The sequence below is a fragment of the Myodes glareolus genome, chromosome 20, assembly GCF_982192425.1.
Source record: "Myodes glareolus chromosome 20, mMyoGla1.1, whole genome shotgun sequence".
NCBI classification, from domain to species: domain Eukaryota; kingdom Metazoa; phylum Chordata; class Mammalia; order Rodentia; family Cricetidae; genus Myodes; species Myodes glareolus.
The window spans coordinates 52,868,124-52,888,348 of record NC_142045.1 but is presented as its reverse complement, the minus strand read 5'-3'; the positions used below and the strand labels follow the sequence as shown (position 1 = coordinate 52,888,348).

The following is a 20,225-nucleotide window of genomic DNA, read 5'->3' as shown; positions in this document are numbered from 1 at the left end:
TAATTAAAATTTCTGAAGAGGAAATACACTTTCTCTCTCCTAATCTGGGTTTTTATCCAGTCTCAGTTTTAGAAGTGTTTCTAAGCCCATAGGGAATGTCTTGTTTGTCTTCCCATATGTTGTATTCCCCTACCCAGGGAAGGAGGTTGCATATAAAATTTGGACACATTATAAGTGAAGTCAAACTAGGTAATAAATTTATTGTGAAAATGTGAGAAGTCTGTTTATTCTTGGTGTGTGTGTGTGTGTGTGTGTGTGTGTGTGTGTACATGTACACACTTGCTTGTGTTTTGATAAGTGAAAGTAACTTATCCCAGATTCTGATATCTAGTCATTTATCTAGAGAGAGAATCTTTGGCAGCAATGTTATGTCTTTCTCTTCCTCGCTGCTGTTTATTGTTAATTGGTTAAACAACAAGAGACTAAACTGAAACTTCCCTTCCTCCCCTGTAGCCGCAGGGCACCAATCTTTATTTCTTATTTAACCCAATTCTTTGATTTGTGGGTTTGGGGCAGTAAACCATTAGGATATAGTGGTTCTCCATAGTGTGAGAAGAATTCATTTCTTACTGATGGTAATCAGAAGAAAAGTTGGCCCTGCCTTTCTAGGAAGGTTTAGATGTCACATCCTGCCTTTAAAGACCTAAACCTAAGGGAGATGGAGGAACTTTTTTTTTTTAAAGGTATTGATTATATTATCTGATGGGAATGGCTTCCTTGGCAAAAGTTATATATGTACAGAGGGTATTTAAAAATAAACACATTGGTCTTTGCAATTGTGTGTTGTGTTGCTAGCACAGATATAGGTGAATTAGAAGGTTAGATTAGACTCTGAGGATTCGAAGGGAGAAGCCATGGTGCAGTACTAATATAATGGGCGCTACTAATGGAAGTTGGCTGAACAGCTAATTTATATCAGTGCGACCATCAGTGGACTTTTCAATGACTGCTTCACATCGAATAACATGGTTGGGATATTGCCGTGCATATAGAGGTGTGTTTGAGAAGGAATAAGCCTTGCTTATAAGCTTTTCCAATGAACTCTTAGATACTTGACTCCCAATTTTCTACACAATTCTAAGATCTAAATTCTTTACGTTCTGGAGCCTGGGTGACTCTGATTTTAGGCTCTCTGGTTCAGATCCTGGCTCAGCTGCTTGCTAGCTGACCAAAGTGAAGGCAGGTCATTTAATCATTCTGCGTTCCAGCTTCCTTCCTTATGAACAGGGGCAGTTACATCACGTGAGCTTTGACCAGCCAATGAATTTAGAACTCATTAGGTGGCCTACAAGCACAGCATATGTTCATTATGTTTCATTAACTTCTTCCTCTCTTCTGCTGACACGCTCATTCCTCCCTTCCAGTTCTTTGCCGTGTTTTCGCCAGAGCCTGTAAACCAATCCATACTGCCCTTTTACTACTATCATCAGCTCTCTAGGCTTCTACCTGAATTCTCCCTTCTTCGTGCTCCTCTAAAGCACACCTGGAGGCACAGCTTCTCTAGGTCATTTCAATCCAACTGTAAGAAGTGGCATAGGATGGTTTCGGAATTTTATAATACACCTCTCATCTTCATTCTGCATAGCTTCTCTTCCTGGCTTAATTGCAAAGCTTTTGCAGATTCCTTTCCTGATCTGTGTCTTCTTCTTGGCTTACCTAGGCAGTCATCAGGACGATCAGAAATGGCGGTCAGCTTTGGGTCTTGAACTATGCAAACCCCTTCAGTTTCTTTGTCTGGGAAACCTGCACAGTTAGGTGATGCCAGCCCTAGGACTCTGGCATAGCTGAAGCTTCAGTTGCATACTAAATCCACCGTTGGCCTGTTTTGACAGTGACAAACCACCCGGAAAACACATTGGAAAGTGGGCATTATTCCTAATTTTCACCAGTAATAAATATTCCTGATTTTGCCACTTCAGGGCCATCGGCTGGTTCCTCACTTAAGTCTCTCTTGATCTTAAACTCTGCATCTCAAGCTAGAGAATGTCAGAGGATCAAGCTAGAGACTGGGAAGATGTTGGTGGTACTCTAGGAATTCCAGGATCTCAGTCTCACAGAATTTCTCAGAAGCCACGTTTTTTACATAAATTCTGACCCAATTTATACGGTATCAGCACCCAGCACAGCAAAAAAGAATTGTGTTATATATTTTAATGCTCGCTTGTGATTAAAGATTCTTTCAGACAGCTTAAGCTTGACAGATGATGTTGTACTTATGAGTCTTGTTTTAGTGAGATTGGATGAACTCCACCCTTTCTGCTCTGCCCCTCCCCCCAAGAAGTGCAAGGCTGACTTCTCCATGTGCCCACGCCGTCACTCCCAGGTTCACAACTGTTCTATTCTATGGAGAAAACATAATTACCCCACAGGCAGCTGTGCTCAGACCTGAATCACTGAAGGGTTCCATTGTGGGTAAGCATTTTGCCCCAAAGCCAGATGTGACTTTTTCTGCTGTTATTAGGAATGCTTATAAATTGGATGGGAGTCCAAATTGGATGGGAGTCCTTTATTATGTGTGCGTGCGTGCGTACGTGCGTATGTGCGTGTGTGCATGCGTGTGTGTGTGTGTGCGTGTGTGTACCCACTCATGCGGGTGTACATGGAGGCCAGAGATCAATGTTAGACTGTGTTTTCTTGGTTGCTTCTGTGCCTTAATTTGAGAGGAGGTCTCTTGCTGAACCTGAACAGAACACCTTTTTTTCCCCTAATGTATTTATTTATTTATTTATTAAAAATTTCCACCTCCTCCCCGCCTCCCTTTTCCCTCCCACTCCCCACCTCCCCCTCCCTCTCTAGTCCTAAGAGCAAGGGTTCCCTGCCCCGTGGGAAGTCCAAGGTCCTCCCCCCACCTCCATCCAGGTCTATAAAGCATCCAAACAAACCAGGCTCCCACACAGTCAGTCCATGCCGTAGAATCAAAACCCAGTGCCATTGTCCTTGGCTTCTCAGTCAGCCTTCATTGTCAGCCATGTTCAGAGTGTCCGGTTTGATCACATGCTCCATCACTCCCAGTCCAGCTGGCCTTGGTGAGTGCCCATTAGATCAGCCCCACCGTCTCAGTGGGTGGGTCCTGACTTCCTTGCTCATGTTCTCCCTCCTTCTGCTCCTCATTCGGACCTTGGGAACTCAGTCCAGTGCTCCAATGTGGGTCTCTGAAGAGAACACCTTTTTTTCCTAGAATGGCTGAACAGTGTACCCGTGGGACCTTCCGGTCTCTGTCACCCAGTACTGGAGGTACAGCCGTGTCTGGTTCTCATTCATGTGCTGGGGGTCCCCGCTCACTCAGATCCTCGGGCACCATCCACACTTCGCCCACAGAACTGTTTCCCAAGCCCAGACCCTCCTTTATATGAGGGTAGAAACTACGAGCCATGGTTCTCATGCTGTGCTGCAGAGCACAGGTCTTTTTTGTTGGGAGGTGTAGGAATATGTCACGATGAAATGTTAATAAGGTAGGATAAAGAGATGAAGTGCCCATCTCTCTTTCTGCTATGGTTGTGTTTTACGACATTCCTTTGGGTCCCAGACTTCTGAGACCATCTGGTGAAAGGCATGGGATCTCTTTAGTGAAGGTACCCCAAAAGTACATCAACATTTTCACACCACTTTGAGAGGTCATGAGCTTTCAAATTCCAGTCATGAATATTAAGGCGGTTTACCTCTTACTTCACCCTGGTATATTATACTGTAAGACCTAAAGGTCTCAACACTCTTTTAAAATTACCTTAGAATGGTTATTTATACCACACAATTTACCCTTAGAATCTAACTACAACTGTGTCACGTAGAGTGTGCAAGTCTTTATATTGTTGCTGTGTACCACTGGCCACTGTGCACCCCCTCACCACTCATCCTTCAGTGGAAATTCCTGCACTGTCCCTTGTACACACACACACACACACGCACGCACGCACGCACGCACGCACACGTTTATGACTTGCTTTTTCCTTTTTGATCTTGAACACATACCCCAGAGCCTTTCTTTCGTCTGTCCATGCCATCCTGATGCATTCACCTCTACTGCTTGGACCTAATCGGCTGTGTCCAGTCCTCGAGAGAGACATTTAGGTATTTTTCAGGTTTTAAAAAAGAACAGACAGGGAAGTCCCCCTAACTAGGACTCCGAGGGAAACTGAAAGCCAAGTCTACAATTCAAGGAAGCTTGCAGTTCAGGGTGAAGCCTGCAGACTTCTGAGAAACCAGCACAGCAGGGTTGGAGGAGGTCACTGGGGCCTGCCTCACCCTGTCAGGGCAGATCTGATTTCTGAGCATCTTTGCCTACCCCCCCCCCCCCAGAGGATCAAGGGTCTAACCCCAGAGCCGAGGTACATCTTGGAAAGATTCACTGTGATCTAGCTGAGATTTCAAGCTTAAGGAATTTCTTTGGCTCTCATCTTTCTGCCTCGTTTGCATTTTCTCCGCTGGTAGAACAGGCTGGAGTTGAATCAATACCCACAGTCCAGCAGGTTGTCAGGGTTTAACAGTTTTTATAATTTTTGGTAATTTCCTTGTTGAGGTGGTTCATCATCATCACACTGCCCTATTCAGTGAGTATACTTTAAGCCAGTGGATGCAAGTGTCGTGCAAATGAGGAAGGTTGCCTGAAGCCAAGACTTACTTTGATATTCTTAAAAAAATTACCCATAATAATTTCTAGCCTATGAATTGGAAAGATCATTTAGATAGCAAATATTTTCAACTGGGTAACCAGACTGCAGGACATTTTTTTTTAGTAGGATCTTTTATTTTATTGGAATAAAATAAATGCCTCCTGGCATAGTTACATATGTTTCTCCTGAATTCTTTTTCTTTTTTAGGTACTTGTGAGGTGAGGACCCCCATGTATTTCTGATTACATTTTTATTTTATTTTATTTTATTTTATTTTATTTTGTGTGTGTATGTGCGCACATGTATGATAGTGTTCAAGTGGAGGTCAGAGGACAACTGGCAGGACTTGGCTCTCTCCTTTCACCACATGGGCCCCTGGGGTCCAGCTTAGGTGGTCAGGTATGGTGACAAGCGCCTTTACCTATGGAGCCATCTTGCTGACCTGTCCTGATTCTTGAAGAGACACTGAACGGAGTGAGCCTTCTTTTGAGGACTGATGGTTATTAGAAACACATGCTGATAATGTTGTGGCCTGAGAGAGATTGCTGTTTAAGTCTGCAGGACAATTTTTATAGTGGAAACTATCTCTTCCTTGTAACTATAGCATTGAAAAATTGACATAAATTCCCACACTAATGTCCATTGGCTGCAACTCTCCATTTTACTATAAGTTAGAAACCAGGATAGGGAGATTTCTGAAGGGTGGCATTCTTTGGCAATGTTGTTGATTAAATATAAAAATGTCCTGAAAAAATTAGTTCAGTTCGTTTGTTTACACCAGAAGGTTGTGCATGTGCGCACACACGCATGCGCACACACACATGCACACACATACACAAGGGATGAGTAGCTGGGTTTTGGTTCTCCTGGTAACGACTTTGCTTATTAAAGTGCATTGGATTGTATGAGATTAAAACGATACTGGATATTTTAGATTATGTTTGCACAGATACCACTCAAGGAATTAAAATCTAGCCATATAAATCTTTTAATGAATTAATTTACTTAAATTGTGATTCCTTAGAGTACAGAATTTGTTATGAGTTCATTTTTTAATTATGTGTCTGTTGGGTGTGCATTAAGGTTGTTCCATGGAGGCATGGAACAATGTTCCTAGTTAACATTTTTCAAAATACATTTTAGTTTCGCTCAATCAGATTGAGCCAACCAATACTCGTAGAGCGCCTGGTATGCATGGCAGGACAACCAAGAAGCCGAGGAACGCAGTTCCTTAGAATCGTTTGAAAGATGTGCATACAGCTTGACAGTAGTTGGTAAGTGGAGAGCATAGCTTTGCTGCTGTTTGCCAGCGGCTACAGAGCAGTTTCAGGAGCTTGAGGCACTGGGCCCTCGGCTACTCTCTCATCAATTCTTTCTGTTGCCACTGTGAAGCCGTGTGCCGGGTGCTTCAGTGCTCTCTCATGGATTTGGGATTCCGTCCGAAAATAAAGCTCGGTTCTGTTTCCATACCTGTTAGACGTGGAGGCCTTTGCCTGCTTTATTTAATGACTCATGTCTTCATGTGGGGACAGCTATTGTTTAAGATATTTAAAAATAGAACCCAGGTTATTTATGAGTACTGTGCTGTTGGTGAGCACTGCCCAGGCATTCATGCAACAGATGCTCATTGATCTCCTCGTTTTAGGAGAAAGGGAGATAAGAGACAGCAGTTCAGAGTAGGCCTCTGCCCACATGGACATCACATTATGGAGGAGACAAGGCATTGGTCTCTATTGCCAGACATTGCTTGAGTTACAAAGAAGCAATGCTCGGTTACATGTTAGGGAGCACAGCACAGCATCGCTGCCAGAAATGTGTGTGGCAGCCAGAGAACAGACTCTGCTGTCTCCCTTCCCACTTTAATTGAGACAAGGTTTCTTTGTTGTTTGCTCTTGTGTGTGCCAAGCTAGTTGGCCCTCAAGCGTCTGGGGATTCTCCCATTTCTGCCTCCCCTCTCTGTCAGAGTACTGGCGTCACAAACAGGCACCAGCATACCCAGCTTTACGTGACTTCTGGGGATTTGAACTTGGGTCCTCAGGCTTGCTTGGGCAAATAGTCTGGTTTCTGAGCGCGATAGGGAATCTTTATTATGTGCTCGATGGGTGGCCCGCTGACACTTGGAGAGCCGCAGACACACACATTTGCTTTGTTCTTAATTCTTACCAGAAGCAGCAAAACATAAATGTCGTAAGAGTCACTTCAGTTCTGTGGCATTCACTTATAGACACCTAATCCACAGGACTCCATGAAATAGCAGCCTAGACAGAGATGTTTGTGCCTCTTGCTTATAGATGGAGGGGGTGAAACTTCAGTGTTTGATCTGCAATCACTGGGTTAGAGGCGCCATCGGAAAAACATACTACATTTCTGGACCCAAAATTCAGCTCAGTTAAATAAATATTTATTGAGCATATACATTGAGAAGGTCAAGGTAAGCCATGAACATACAAAGAGAAATAAAATGTTTTCTGCTCCTGAAGAAGTTAAAATCCTTTGGGAGAGACACACATGTCAACAGATTATTTCAATACAGGGAGGTGGGGATGAAAGCAAGGGGAGCTGGTCATACCCACTGAGTGACAGTGGTCTGCGCAGTAGATACACCTGTATGTCACATCAATTCTCAATAGAAAATTAATTATCTCTTCCCGTGACTCAGGAAAAATGTTTCAGTTTTGAGAACTACAACTTACACATCAAAAAAAGAATTTAAAAACTATTTTTATTTGTAAGAGTGCAAGCCTGGTGTCAGCCGAGACAAGAAGAAGGTTTTGTGTCCCATAGAACTGAAGTTACAGATGGTTGTGAGTCACTGTGTAGTCACTGGGAATTAAACCTGGGTCTTCAGGAAGAGCAACCTGTGCTCTTAACTGCTGAGCCATCTCTCCGGTTATTAAAAAGACTGGGGGGCAGTCCAGTGGTTCATAAAAGGGCCACACATCAAATTTGTGTGTGTGATCATACTAACTGAGCAGACACAGGATATCCTTGTGTGTGTGTGTGTGTGTGTGTGTGTGTGTGTGTGAGAGAGAGAGAGAGAGAGAGAGAGAGAGCATACTAACTGAGCAGACACAGGATATCCTTGTGTGTGTGTGCGTGTGTATATGTGTGTATGTGTGTGTGCACGCGTGTGTGTGTGTGTGTGTGTGTGAGAGAGAGAGAGAGAGAGAGAGAGCATACTAACTGAGTAGACACAGGATATCCTTGTGTGTGTGTGCGTGTGTGTGTGTGTGTGTGTGTGAGAGAGAGAGAGAGCATACTAACTGAGCAGACACAGGATATCCTTGTGTGTGTGTGTGTGCGTGTACGTGTGTGTGTATATGTGTGTGCGTGCGTGTGCGTGTATATGTGTGTATGTGTGTGTGCGTGTGTGTGTGTGTGTGTGAGAGAGAGAGAGAGAGAGAGAGCATACTAACTGAGCAGACACAGGATATCCTTGTGTGTGTGTGCGCGCGTGTGTGATCATACTGACCGAGCAGACACAGGCTATCCTTCTGTGTGTGTGTGTGTGTGAGAGAGAGAGAGAGAGAGAGAGAGAGAGAGAGAGCATACTAACTGAGCAGACACAGGATATCCTTGTGTGTGTGTGCGTGTGTATATGTGTGTGTGTGTGTGTGCGTGTGTGTGCGCGCGCGTGTGTGTGTGTGTGTGTGTGTGAGAGAGAGAGAGAGAGCATACTAACTGAGCAGACACAGGATATCCTTGTGTGTGTGTGTGTGTGCGTGTACGTTTGTGTGTGTGTATATGTGTGTGCGTGCGTGTGTGTGTATATGTGTGTATGTGTGTGTGCGTGTGTGTGTGTGTGAGAGAGAGAGAGAGAGAGAGAGAGCATACTAACTGAGCAGACACAGGATATCCTTGTGTGTGTGTGCGCGTGTGTGATCATACTGACCGAGCAGACACAGGCTATCCTTATGTGTGTGTGTGTGAGAGAGAGAGAGAGACAGAGAGAGACAGAGAGAGACAGAGAGAGCATACTAACTGAGCAGACACAGGATATCCTTGTGTGTGTGTGTGTGTGTGTGTGTGTGAGAGAGAGAGAGAGAGAGAGAGAGAGAGAGAGCATACTAACTGAGCAGACACAGGATATCCTTGTGTGTGTGCGTGTGTGATCATACTGACCGAGCAGACACAGGCTATCCTTGGGTCTCTGCTCCTACAGTGGCTCTGTGGATGGTCAAGCCATCCCTTCCCATGATCCCGGCATTAGTTTCACCCCATGTGTAGTTTTCATACCTTTTCCTGTCACGGGTCAACAGGTTCTTTTGGGAGGAGTTTGCTGTTCTAGCCATGTGCAGCTCTGGGAGGAAAATGATGCCCAAACTGAAGTTCCCATGGTTTCAAAACACATGCCTTGTTTCTAGGCTCAGTCCCTTTTCTCCTCCCCACTGCCCCCTCTTTTTCCTCCTCTCTGTTCTTATCTTTCTTATTTTGAGACAGGGTCTCATGTAGCCCAGGCTAGCTTCAAAATTACCATATAGTCAAGGATGACCTTGAACTTTCTTTTTTTTTATTTTTTTATTAAAAATTTTCACCTCCTCCCACTACCCTCCCCTCCCCTCTCCCCACTCCTCCTCCCCCTAATTCTCCAGGCCAAAGAGTAGTCATGATTCCCTACCCAATGGGAAGTCCAAGGTCCTTCCCGTTCCCCCCAGGTCCAGAAGGTGAGCATCCAAACAGACAAGGCTCCCAGAAAGCCCATCCATGCAGTAGAAGCCCAGCGTCACTGTCCTTGGCTTCTCAGTCAGCCTCCACTGTTAGCCAAATTCAGAGAGTCCAGCACAATCACATGCTCCATCAGTCCCATTCCACCTGGCCTTGATGATCTCCCATTAGATCTGTCCCACCGTCTCAGTGGGTGAACACAACCCTCGTGGTCCTGACTTCCTTGCTCATGTTCTCCCTCCTTCTGCTCCTCATTAGGACCTTGGGAGCTTAGTCCAGTGCTCCAGTGTGGGTCTCTGTCTCAATCTCCATCCATCGTCGGATGAAGGTTCCCTCTGGTCCTGCCTTCCTTGCTCACGTTCTCCCTCCTTCTGCTTCTCATTTGGACCTAGGGAGTTAAGTCCAGTGTTCCAATGTGGGTCTCTGTCTCTATCTCCATCCATCGCCAGATGAAGGCTTTATGGTGATATGCAAAATATTCATCAGTATGGTTATGGGCCAAGGCCAGTTCAGGCACCCTCTCCTCTGCTGCCCAGGGAACAATCTGGGGACCTCTCCTTGGGCCTGAGAACCCCTCCAGAATCAAGTCTCTTGCAAACCCTAAAATGGCTCCCTTAGTTGAGATATATACTTCCCTGCTCCCATATCCATCCTTCCTCCCCCCATCTCATTCCCCCAAGCCATCCCCAATCCTCCCCCTCTTCATTCTCCCTAACCATCTCCCCTTACTTCCACTCCCCCACCCCCCGTGCACCCAAGTTTGCCTGGCAATCTTGTCTACTTCCAATATCCAGGAGGATAACTATATGATTTTCTTCAGGTTCACCTTCTTATTTAGCTTCTCTAGGATCACAAATTATCGGCTTAAAGACCTTTAACTATGGCTAGTTCCACTTATGAGTGAGTACATACCATATTCCTCTTTTTGGGTCTGGGTTACCTCACTCAGTAAAGTGTTTTCAATTTCCATCCATTTGTATGCAAATTTCAAGATGTCATTGTTTTTTTTACTGCTGAGTAAAACTCTAATGTGTATATGTTCCACACTTTTTTTTTTTTTTAACCATTCTTCTATTGAGGGGCACCTAGGCTGTTTCCAGGTTCTGGCTATTACAAATAGTGCAGCTATGAACATAGTTGAACAAATGCTTTTGTAGTATGATAGGGCATCTCTTGGGTATATTCCCAAGAGTGGAATTGCTGGGTCCTGAGGGAGGTTGACTCCCAGTTTCCTGAGAAACCGCCACACTGATTTCCACAGTGGCTGCACAAGTTTGCATTCCCACCAACAATGGATGAGTGTTCGCCTCACTCCACATCCTCTCCAGCATAGGCTATCATTGGTGTTTTTAAGTTTAGCTATTCTGACAGGTGTAAGATGGTATCTCAAAGTTGTTTTGATTTGTATTTCCCTGATCGCTAAGGAGGTGGAGCATGACCTTAAGTGTCTTTTGGCCATTCGAAGTTCTTCTGTTGAGAATTCTCTGTTCAGTTCAGTACCCCATTTTTTAATTGGGTTAATTAGAGTTTTAGTGTCTAGTTTCTTGAGTTCTTTGTATATTTTGGAGATCAGACCTTTGTCTGTTGAGGGGTTGGTGAAGATCTTCTCCCAGTCAGAAGGTAGTCTTTTTGTCTTACTGACAGTGTCCTTTGCTTTACAGAAGCTTCTCAGTTTCAGGAGGTCCCATTTATTCATTGATTCTCTTATTGTCTGTGCTACTGGGGTTCTACTTAGGAAGTGGTCTCCTGTGCCTATATCTTGTAAACTCCTTCCCACTTTCTCCTCTATCAGGTTCAAAGTGGTCAGATTAATGTTGATGTCTTTAATCCATTTGGACTTGAGTTTTGTGCAAGGTGATAGATATGGATCTACTTTCATTCTTCTACAGGTTGACATCCAGTTATGCCAGCACCATTTGTTAAAGATGCTTTCCTTCTTCCATTGTATACCTTTAGCTCCCTTGTCAAAATCAGGTGTTCATAGGTTTGTGGGTTAATATCCGGGTCTTCTATTCGATTCCATAGGTTGACTTCTCTGTTGTTATGCCAATACCAAGCTGTTTTCAATACTGTCGCTCTGTAATAGAGTTTGAAGTCAGGGATGGTAATGCCTCCAGAAGTTCCTTTATTGTATAAGATTGTTTTGGCTATCCTGGGTTTTTTGTTTTGCCATATAAACTTGATTATTGTTCTCTCAAAATCTGTGAAGAAGTTTGATGGGATTTTGATGGGGATTGCACTGAATCTATATATTGCTTTTGGTAGAATTGCCATTTTTACTATGTTGATTCTCCCAATCCAAGAGCAGGGGAGGTTTTTCCATTTTCTGGTATCCTCCTCAATTACTTGACAAGAACTTTAAGTATTTGCAGAAAGTAATTTTTCTAATGTGTTCTTGGATTTGGTTTGCCAGTATTTTATTGAGAATTTTTGTGTTGATGTTCATGAGTGAGATTGGCCTGTAATTCTCTTTCTTGGTTGTGTCTTTGTGTGGTTTTGATATCAGGGTAACTGTAGCTTCATAAAAGGAGTTAGGCAATGACTCTTCTGTTTCTATATTGTGAAATACATTAAGGAGTATAGGTATTAGCTTATCCTGGAAGTTCTGGTAGAGTTCTGCATTGAAACCATCTGGTCCTGGGCTTTTTTTGGTGGGGAGATTTTTGATAATAGCTTCTAATTCTTCATGACTGACAGGTCTATTTAGATTGTTCACCTGGTCTTGGTTCAACTTTGATATATGGTACTTATCTAAAAAATGTCCATTTCTTTCACATTTTCCAATTTTGTGGCATACAGGCTTTTGTAGTAAGATCTAATGATTCTCTGAATTTCCTCTGTGTCTGTGGTTATGTCCCCCTTTTCATTTCTGATCTTATTAATTTATATGTTCTCTCTCTGCCGTTTGATTAGTTTGGATAGGGGTTTGTCAATCTTGTTGATTTTCTCCAAGAACCAGTTTTTTGTTTCATTGATTCTTTGGATTGTTTTCTGTGTTTCTATTTTGTTGATTTCAGCCCTCAGTTTGATTATTTCCAATCTTCTACTCCTCCTGGGTGAATCTGCTTCTTTTTTTTCTAGAGCTTTCAAGTGTGCTGTTAAGTCTCCAATGTGTGCTTTCTCTGTTTTCTTTCATTGGGCACTTAGTGCTATGAGCTTTCCTCTTAGCACTGCTTTCATAGTGTCCCATAGGTTTGAGTATGTTGTGTCTTTATTTTCACTAAATTCAAGGAAGACTTTAATTTCTTTCTTTATTTTTTCCTTGACCCAGCTGTGATTTAATAGTTGACTGTTCAACTTCCATGAGTTTGTTGGCTTCCTGGGGGTAGCATTGTTGTTGAATTCTGACTTTAATCCATGGTGATCTGACAAGACACAGGTGGTTACTAATATTTCTTTGTATCTGTGGAAGTTTGCTTTGTTACCGAGTATGTGGTCAATTTTTGAGAAGGTTCCATGGGCTGCAGAGAAGAAGGTATATTCTTTCCTATTTGGGTGGAACGTTCTATAGATGTCTGTTAAGTCCATTTGATTCAATACTTCCAATAATTCTCTTATTTCTCTGTTAGATTTCTGTCTGATTGACCTGTCCATTGGTGAGAGCGGTGTGTTGAAGTCTCCTACTATTAGTGTGTGTGATTTGATGACTGCCTTGAGTTCTAGAAGTGTTTCTTTTACACAAGTGGGTGCCTTTATATTAGGGGAATATATATTCAGGATTGAGACTTCCTCCTGATGAATTGTCCCTGTTAGTGTGAAATGTCCATCTCCATCTCTTCTGATTGATTTTAGTTTGAAGTCAATTTTGTTAGATATTAGAATGGCCACACCTGCTTGTTTCTTAGGTCCATTTGCTTGGAAAACCTTTTCCCAACCCTTTACTCTGAGTAGATGTCTCTCTTTGTGGTTGAGGTGTGTTTCTTGTAAACAGCAGAATGTTGGATCCTGTTTCGTATCCAATCTCTAAGTCTGTGCCTTTTTATAGGTGAATCGAGTCCATTGATATTAAGTGATATTAATGACCAGTGGTTGTTGACTCTGGTTATTTTATTTTATTTTATTTTATTTTTGGGTAGTAGAGTGTATGTGTTTCTCTTCTTTGAGTTGTGCTTGTGAAGGGTCGCTAGATGTCTGAGTTATGGTAGGCGGTGTTGGGAATGTTGGATTCCTTGGGTTGTGATTTTCCTTCTATTACTTTCTGTAAGGCTGGATTTGTAGCTATGTATTGTTTAAATTTGTTTTTATCCTGGAGTATTTTGTTTTCTCCGTTGATAGTGAATGATAGCTTGGCTGGGTATAGTAGTCTGTTCTTGCATCCATGGTCTCTTTGTTTCTGCAGTACCTCTATCCAGGACCTTCTGGCTTTCATGGTTTCTATAGAGAAGTCTGGTGTAAGTCTGATAGGTTTACCTTTATAAGTTACTTGACCTTTTTCCTTTGCAGCTCTTAATATTCTTTCTTTAATCTGAATGTTTTGTGTTTTGATTATTATATGGCAAGGGGATTTTTTTTTGATCCAGTCTATTTGGTGTTCTGTATGCTTCTTGAACCTTCATAGGGATATCGTTTTTTAGGTTGGGGAAGTTTTCTTCTATAATTTTGTTGAATATATTTTCTGGACCTTTGATCTGCAATTCTTCTCCTTCTTCTACCCCTATTATTCTTATATTTGTTTTTTTTTTATTGTGTCCCACATTTCCTGAATGTTTTGTGATGAGAATTTGTTGGATTTGCTGTTTTTTTTTGGTCAGAGCGTTTATTTTCTCTATGGTGTCTTCAGAGTCTGAGATTCTTTCTTCTATCTCTTGTATTCTGTTGGTTATGCTTGTTTCTGAAGTCTCTGTTCATTTACCTAGATTTTCCATAGCCAGCCGGCCTTTGGTTTGTGTTTTCTTCATTGCCTCCATTTCAGTTTTCAAATCTTGAGCTGTTTCCATTACCTGTTTGATTGTTTTTTTCTTGGTTTCCCAGAATTTCATTTACGGATTTACTCATCTCTTCAAACTTTTTGTTATAATTCTCTTTCATTTCTTTACTCATTTCCTCAATCTTTTTGTTATACTTATCTTCCAATTCTTTACGGCATATTTTCACCTCCTGTTTAAGTTCCTCTATTATTTTCATAAAGATCCGCTTAGAGACGATTTCTTCTATTTCTTCTGGAGTAGGGTGTTCAATTCTTCTAGTTTCGTGATCCCTGGATTCTGGTGATGTAATGTTGCCTTTCATGTTGTTGGAGGAATTCTTGCATTGGCGCCTGCCCATCTCCTCCTCTCTGGATGAAACTCCTCAGCACTTTCTGGATAGAACTCCTCAGCACTCTCTGGATAGAACTCTCTCTTCCGGGACAGACCGCCCTGGCGAGCACCCACTCACCTCTCTGGATATAACTCCTCAGCACTGAAACAGGGACAGCTGGTATTCCATAGACCCAGGAGACAAAAAGGCGGCGGCAGTGGGGGCAGGGAGGAGTCCTGTGGAAAACCGAAGACCCTGCCGCAGAAGCTGAGGGTGGGGGGCTGTCGACCTTGAACTTTCGATCTTCTTACCTCTACTTCTTGAGTTCTGGGATCATAGCCATGGACTACTACACTGGCTTTGTACAATGCTGGGGACAGAATCCAGCCAGGTCATGCACATGCTAAGCAAGTACTCTCAATCTGAGGTACACCCCTGGCCCTGGTCTAATTTTTATCCGACAGGAGAGAGCACCACCTGAAGATAGACGTGTCCTCCGAAAAGTAGCTTGTGTCTCATGCCACCATGTGATTTTGTTGTTCATCAAACAGAAATAAAGAAGAAAAAGAATTGCTTTTTCTTCCAACTCTCTTTGCCAGCATCTTGCTGAGCTGTGTGTATGTGTCCCAGCCAATGTTCCAGACATAGGCTTGGCATAGAGAACGGCACATCCAGTGTCATTACTACTGGGCACGGACTGCAACCCTGAGCAAAACTCCCCAGTGCAGATGATGTTAGTAATTTAAGTTTCCTGTTGACAGTATTGTAATAGTAAAACACGGCACAGATGTTTGACTCATTAGCAGCCTCATATCTTTGCTTCTTCCACTTGGTAGACACATCATTAAAACGGATGGAAAATGCCAAGGTAAAAACGCATCACGTGTCGAGGGTTTTCGCAGGGCCGCAGGATCATCAGCTATCTCTTTCTGCCCTTGATGATGGTAACCTAAGACACCAAGGTTCCCCTCTGTAATCTGATGCAGTGTAGGGGTTGCATCTTAATCAGCCTTTTCAATTAATCTGGATGTTGGCCAGGACTGTAGATGATTTCTGAAGTGTGGAAAATTTGACTCCCTGTTTTCTTTACTGATTTCAGAGTGATTCTCCTGGCTGTGTCCACAGTCAGGTAGAATTCATTGTGGCTAAGAGTTTTGCTAAGGGGAGGATGCTATCTATCTACAATGTTGTAAACTCCATCCACCTTAAAGAAAGGCTAATTGGCCTTCCCCCTTAGGTGTGAATGCTTCAAAAGTATATTTTAAAGGTTGGGGAGGTGGCTTAGTGGGTAAAAAGGGCTGTGTAAGTATGGAAACCTGAGTTGTGAACCCTGGCGCTCAGGTAAAATCAGGTGCAGTAGTGTATGTGACTTCGTTTGTGGGGTTGGGGGAGACAGGCACATCAAGCTTGTGCTTTGCTAGAAACTTGAGTTCTATTGATTGGTGTTTATGGTGCCGGAAGGTACTCTGTATGCTACTGGAGGAGAAAGGTAAACCAACCAGCTACAAACATGTGATCTACAGTGGTAACCTGCCTGCATGGCATGCAGTGTAGTAGTGGCATGAATGTTATCGGGGTAACCAGCTGCTTCCCGATGCTATTTAAAGACCACTCCATGAGATCAAACCCTGTTTGGGTGATCAAGAACCTGAGACTGGGAAGGCCATGGGCCTAGGAGAAAACCAAATACTACTGTTCTGCTAAAGAAACAAATCAATAAAGTGACTCTTAATAACATTCTGCTATACCCATAGATCAGTGCCTTGCTCAGCCATCATCAAAGAAGCTTTCTCCTGCAGTAGATACAGAGACCCACAGCTGGACAATGTGCAGAGTGAGAGATTTTGGAGCACTCAGTCCTAAATGGGATGTCAAAGCGTTCCCCTCAGGGCTTAGGGAAGACTGTAAGGGTCAGAGAGGAGGTATGACTCCGAGGAAACAGTGTCTTCCAGACACAGCAGGGCTGACACACATGTGAACTCACAGAGGCTGTGGTAGCGTATCCAAGTTCTGCTCAGGTTCAAGTCAGACAGGGTCCCAGCCCAAAGAGGGGGAAGAGGACATGGGGTCCCATCCTTAACCAAGATGCTATTTCCAATTGACATCTGCTTGCAAAGGAACAATTAGTTTCTTCAGTGGTGTTTCATTGAGTATATTAGCCACACTTCAAAGTAGGCCCATGCCCAGGTAGCTGTCAACACAAAACAAATTCAAGGGTATTTTTGTAGACTTTTTGTTTCATATTAATTTTGGGGGGGGCATTTTATTTTGTCTTACTGACCTTTTGCAGGTTTACAATTTTGTGTTTTTAAAGATTTGGCTTTTTGTTTATTATTATTATTATTACTATTATTATTGCCTGTTTGTTTTCTAAAGAGAAAAAAATGATGTGGAATTGGGTGAGTGGAGAGGTGGGGAGGATCTGGGTGGAGTTGGGGAAGAGGAAACCATTAGCAGAATACAGTGTCTGAAAATTTTTTTTCCAGTTCAAAAAACTTGAGGTGGAAAAGTGATTGAAGAAGACATCCCATGGTCAATCTCTGGCCTCCACATGGGTGAACACGCTGCGTACATGTACATACCACATGCATAAACAAACTAAAAAATCAAAAATGTATATTCTTGGTGCTATAAGTGTGCTTTTTTCAGGAATGAAACTGTTTGGGGGAGTCAGGACAGATATTTAACCCCAATCTTAACTGCTTCATTACTGAGCTACTTTTTGGCAGAGCCTGAACTTATGTAGCCTCAGTACCCCGAGGTATAGAACATAGTCATAGTCACCTCTGCTCTGTTTTCCTCCATAAAATAAGAGGATGCGTGTTAGCTTTTATACGCCATGAAGAACTATGCAAATTTAGCACTCTAGAATGTGCGTATAGAATGTGGAGCCACCTAAGATGGAAGTCTTGGTTGGATGGTGGTACAGAAGTTACATCAGCCCTCTGTGCGTCAGTTTCTCACTCTCTACACTGGAGAGCATGTACCACAATGAGAATAATAATAAAAAAAAAACTCAGAGATCGTTGAGCTTTTGTGGATGAGTACAGTTTGTCACCGTACCTCTCTGCGGTGGATCTTGCTGTCTTTGCTAAAGATGGACACTTTAGAGCCAGGTGAGTCGTCTGCCCAGGCCTCTTCACTCCAAGTCTCCAGCTCCAGCACTGCTAATCCGCGCCATTCTAGAACCCAGGAAGTTAATGTGAGCCCTCTACTGCCGCATTCTTTTCTATCCTGAGTAAAAGTGGAGGGTCGTGTTTCCTGCGCATCCCGGTGCTCCTGCAAGGTAACGCGATTTCTGACCGAGAACACCGGAAGTGAGAGTTGTGATTTCATACAGCTTTTAGCACAGAGGCGTTTGGCTGCAGTTTCAGTGAGTAATCTCCTTAGGATGGGGCTGGTCATCTCTTTGTCACTTTTCACGGCTACCTGCAGGGTGGTTTCCCGTTACATTACGATTTTAGCTTTATTCCGGGAACTTTGTAAGTCTTTGTTGAATGAATGACATCATTACTTCATTGCTGAAATTGCAAGCTAATTACAGCCTACAACCTCCTAGACAGTGGTGTTTGGTTCTGATTTCCACTGCTTCCACAATGTACTGTGACGTGAGCTTGCCCAAGCTTACCAGAAAAACTGAAAGGGGAAGAAGGCAAGTCACAGCCTTCTGAATCTTTCATTCTGCTTTTGTTCGCAGATCTTCAGCTTCATTTTGATACTTAAAGCATTTGGGGCTTGCAGCAAAGTTTGTCTGGTTGTATTAACTGAATAATTTGCGTGCTGCGGAAGGAGAGGCCCAATAAGCTCTCAGACCAAGCATTTCATTAAATTAAATTTATCCTGGGGGAGAAGGCAATGGAAGAGTTAGGATGGAATGAACTGGAAGTGGCTGCTTAGGATGATACGGAGGGCTTACCAGCTACTCTTCACCCCTAACAGTGGGGATCGGAGGACCTGGCTCAGGGAAGGGAGCAATCTGAGGGGTGGCTTGGAAAGAAGGGGGTGAAAGTGTAGTGGGAGGTTCCTGAAAGACTTCTACCTCTGACCTCTCGGTGAGTGTCCTTCAGGGTGAGCCTCCTGTTACTGTTTACAGGCATGAGGTTGCCTTTGCAGCGTTCTTCACGAAAATTCCCAGCTGTGAAAGGATTTTGTTGGGAAGACCTCATCCAAGGGAGAGTGATTGGGGCACAACTCTGGCTTCATTCTGTCCTTGCCGTTTCCTTTCTTTTCTTTGCTTTGCTTTCATTTGCTTTCTTTCCTTTCTTCCCTCCCTCCCTCCCTCCCTTTTTTTTTTGTGATGGGTTTCTCTCTGAAGCTTTGGAGTCTTTCTGTCTTGGAGCTTGCTCTGTAGACCAGGTTGGCTTCAAACTCACAGAACTCTGCCTGCCTTTGGGATTAAAGGCATGAGCCACTGCTGCCGGGCTCTCGCAATTGTTTGTTTATTTATTTATTTGAGACAGGGTTTCTCTGTAGTCATGGAGCCTGTCCTGAAACTAGCTCTGTAGACTAGGCTGGCCTCAAACTAACAGAGGGCCACCTGCCTCTGCCTCCCGAGTGCTGGGATTAAAGGCCTGAGCCACCATCGCCCAGCTTCTTGCATCTGTTTTTTTAAGGAGGCAGAAATGTTGGTTTTTAGAACCCATTGGTTCTAGAATTTAGTTGAACATGCTGGACTGGGACACCGAGACAGCCCGTGTCTGGAATACATGCCTTTGTGAGCACTTCCAGCGAGGAAAAGTGACTTTCCTGAGGGTCAGCACGTAACAAAACTTTTGTATGACGGCAGAATCCCTGGCCGCTGGGTGTGGGAGCAGTCCCTCACTGCTAGCTGCTTTCGCCTTTCTGTTTTCTGGAATCTCAGGCACAAACCTTTCTCCCAACTTTCTCAGTCAAAGGGAATGCTAAGCATCCCAGGCAGGAAATGCAGGGAACCAGAAATGAAATGTTAAAATAAAAGATACTAATATCAAGAGATATTTTAAACAAGCAAAGTAGGTTTGGGGCTGGAATTGTGCTATATTTTCCAGATTTGGATGTTGGCTACCGGGATGTCTTGGGGCCGGTTGGTTTTCATCAATGCTTCAGCCGCTCACTTCTGAGCACATGAAAATTCATTAAATAAACACTCACCGTTGGACCGTGCAGGTATAGTCAGCTGCGCCTGGGTATATGTTTGGTCAATGCACCCATTGATTCTAGAGTTTTAGTTGGACGGGATGGGACCCCCAAACAGCCTGTGTCTGGAATGCATGCTTTCGTGAGCACTTCCGGTGAGGGAGAATGGCCTTCCTGAGTGTTTATTTATAATGTGTGCTCATGTATTGTCTCTGGCTACTTGAGGGTCCCTGCTTCAGCTTACAGCTGGAGGCTTCAAAACTGTGAACGTCATCCTCAGAGCCTCCGAGGAATTTCATCTGAGCGCTGCGTGCAGCTCGGCTCAGCAATGTTCAATTTAATTGCTCATTTGATTTTTTTTTTCTGAAGCAGAAACTTGCGCCTTATATGCTTTAGAATCTTCTTTGTACTAGGTTTAAAGGGATAACGTGGCTCAGTTATTTGAAACAGGTTAAGGCCATGTTTTCATAAGGGTTTTGAGTGACTTATTATTGTTTGTTATTTTAGTATGCCATGTTTAAAGTATTGAGTGACAGGATTGAGTATAATATCATAGTCTCCGGAGTGAGCCTGTCGAATCCCACTCATTTCTGAAAA

At 43.4% G+C, this 20,225-nt stretch overlaps 1 protein-coding gene across 13 annotated transcripts in view; it reads left to right on the top strand.

Moving 5' to 3' along the window:
• Positions 1 to 20,225, top strand: part of Mecom (MDS1 and EVI1 complex locus) — a 562,715-nt gene that overhangs the window by 7,348 nt on the left and 535,142 nt on the right. The gene's annotated exons all lie outside the window — the stretch shown is intronic.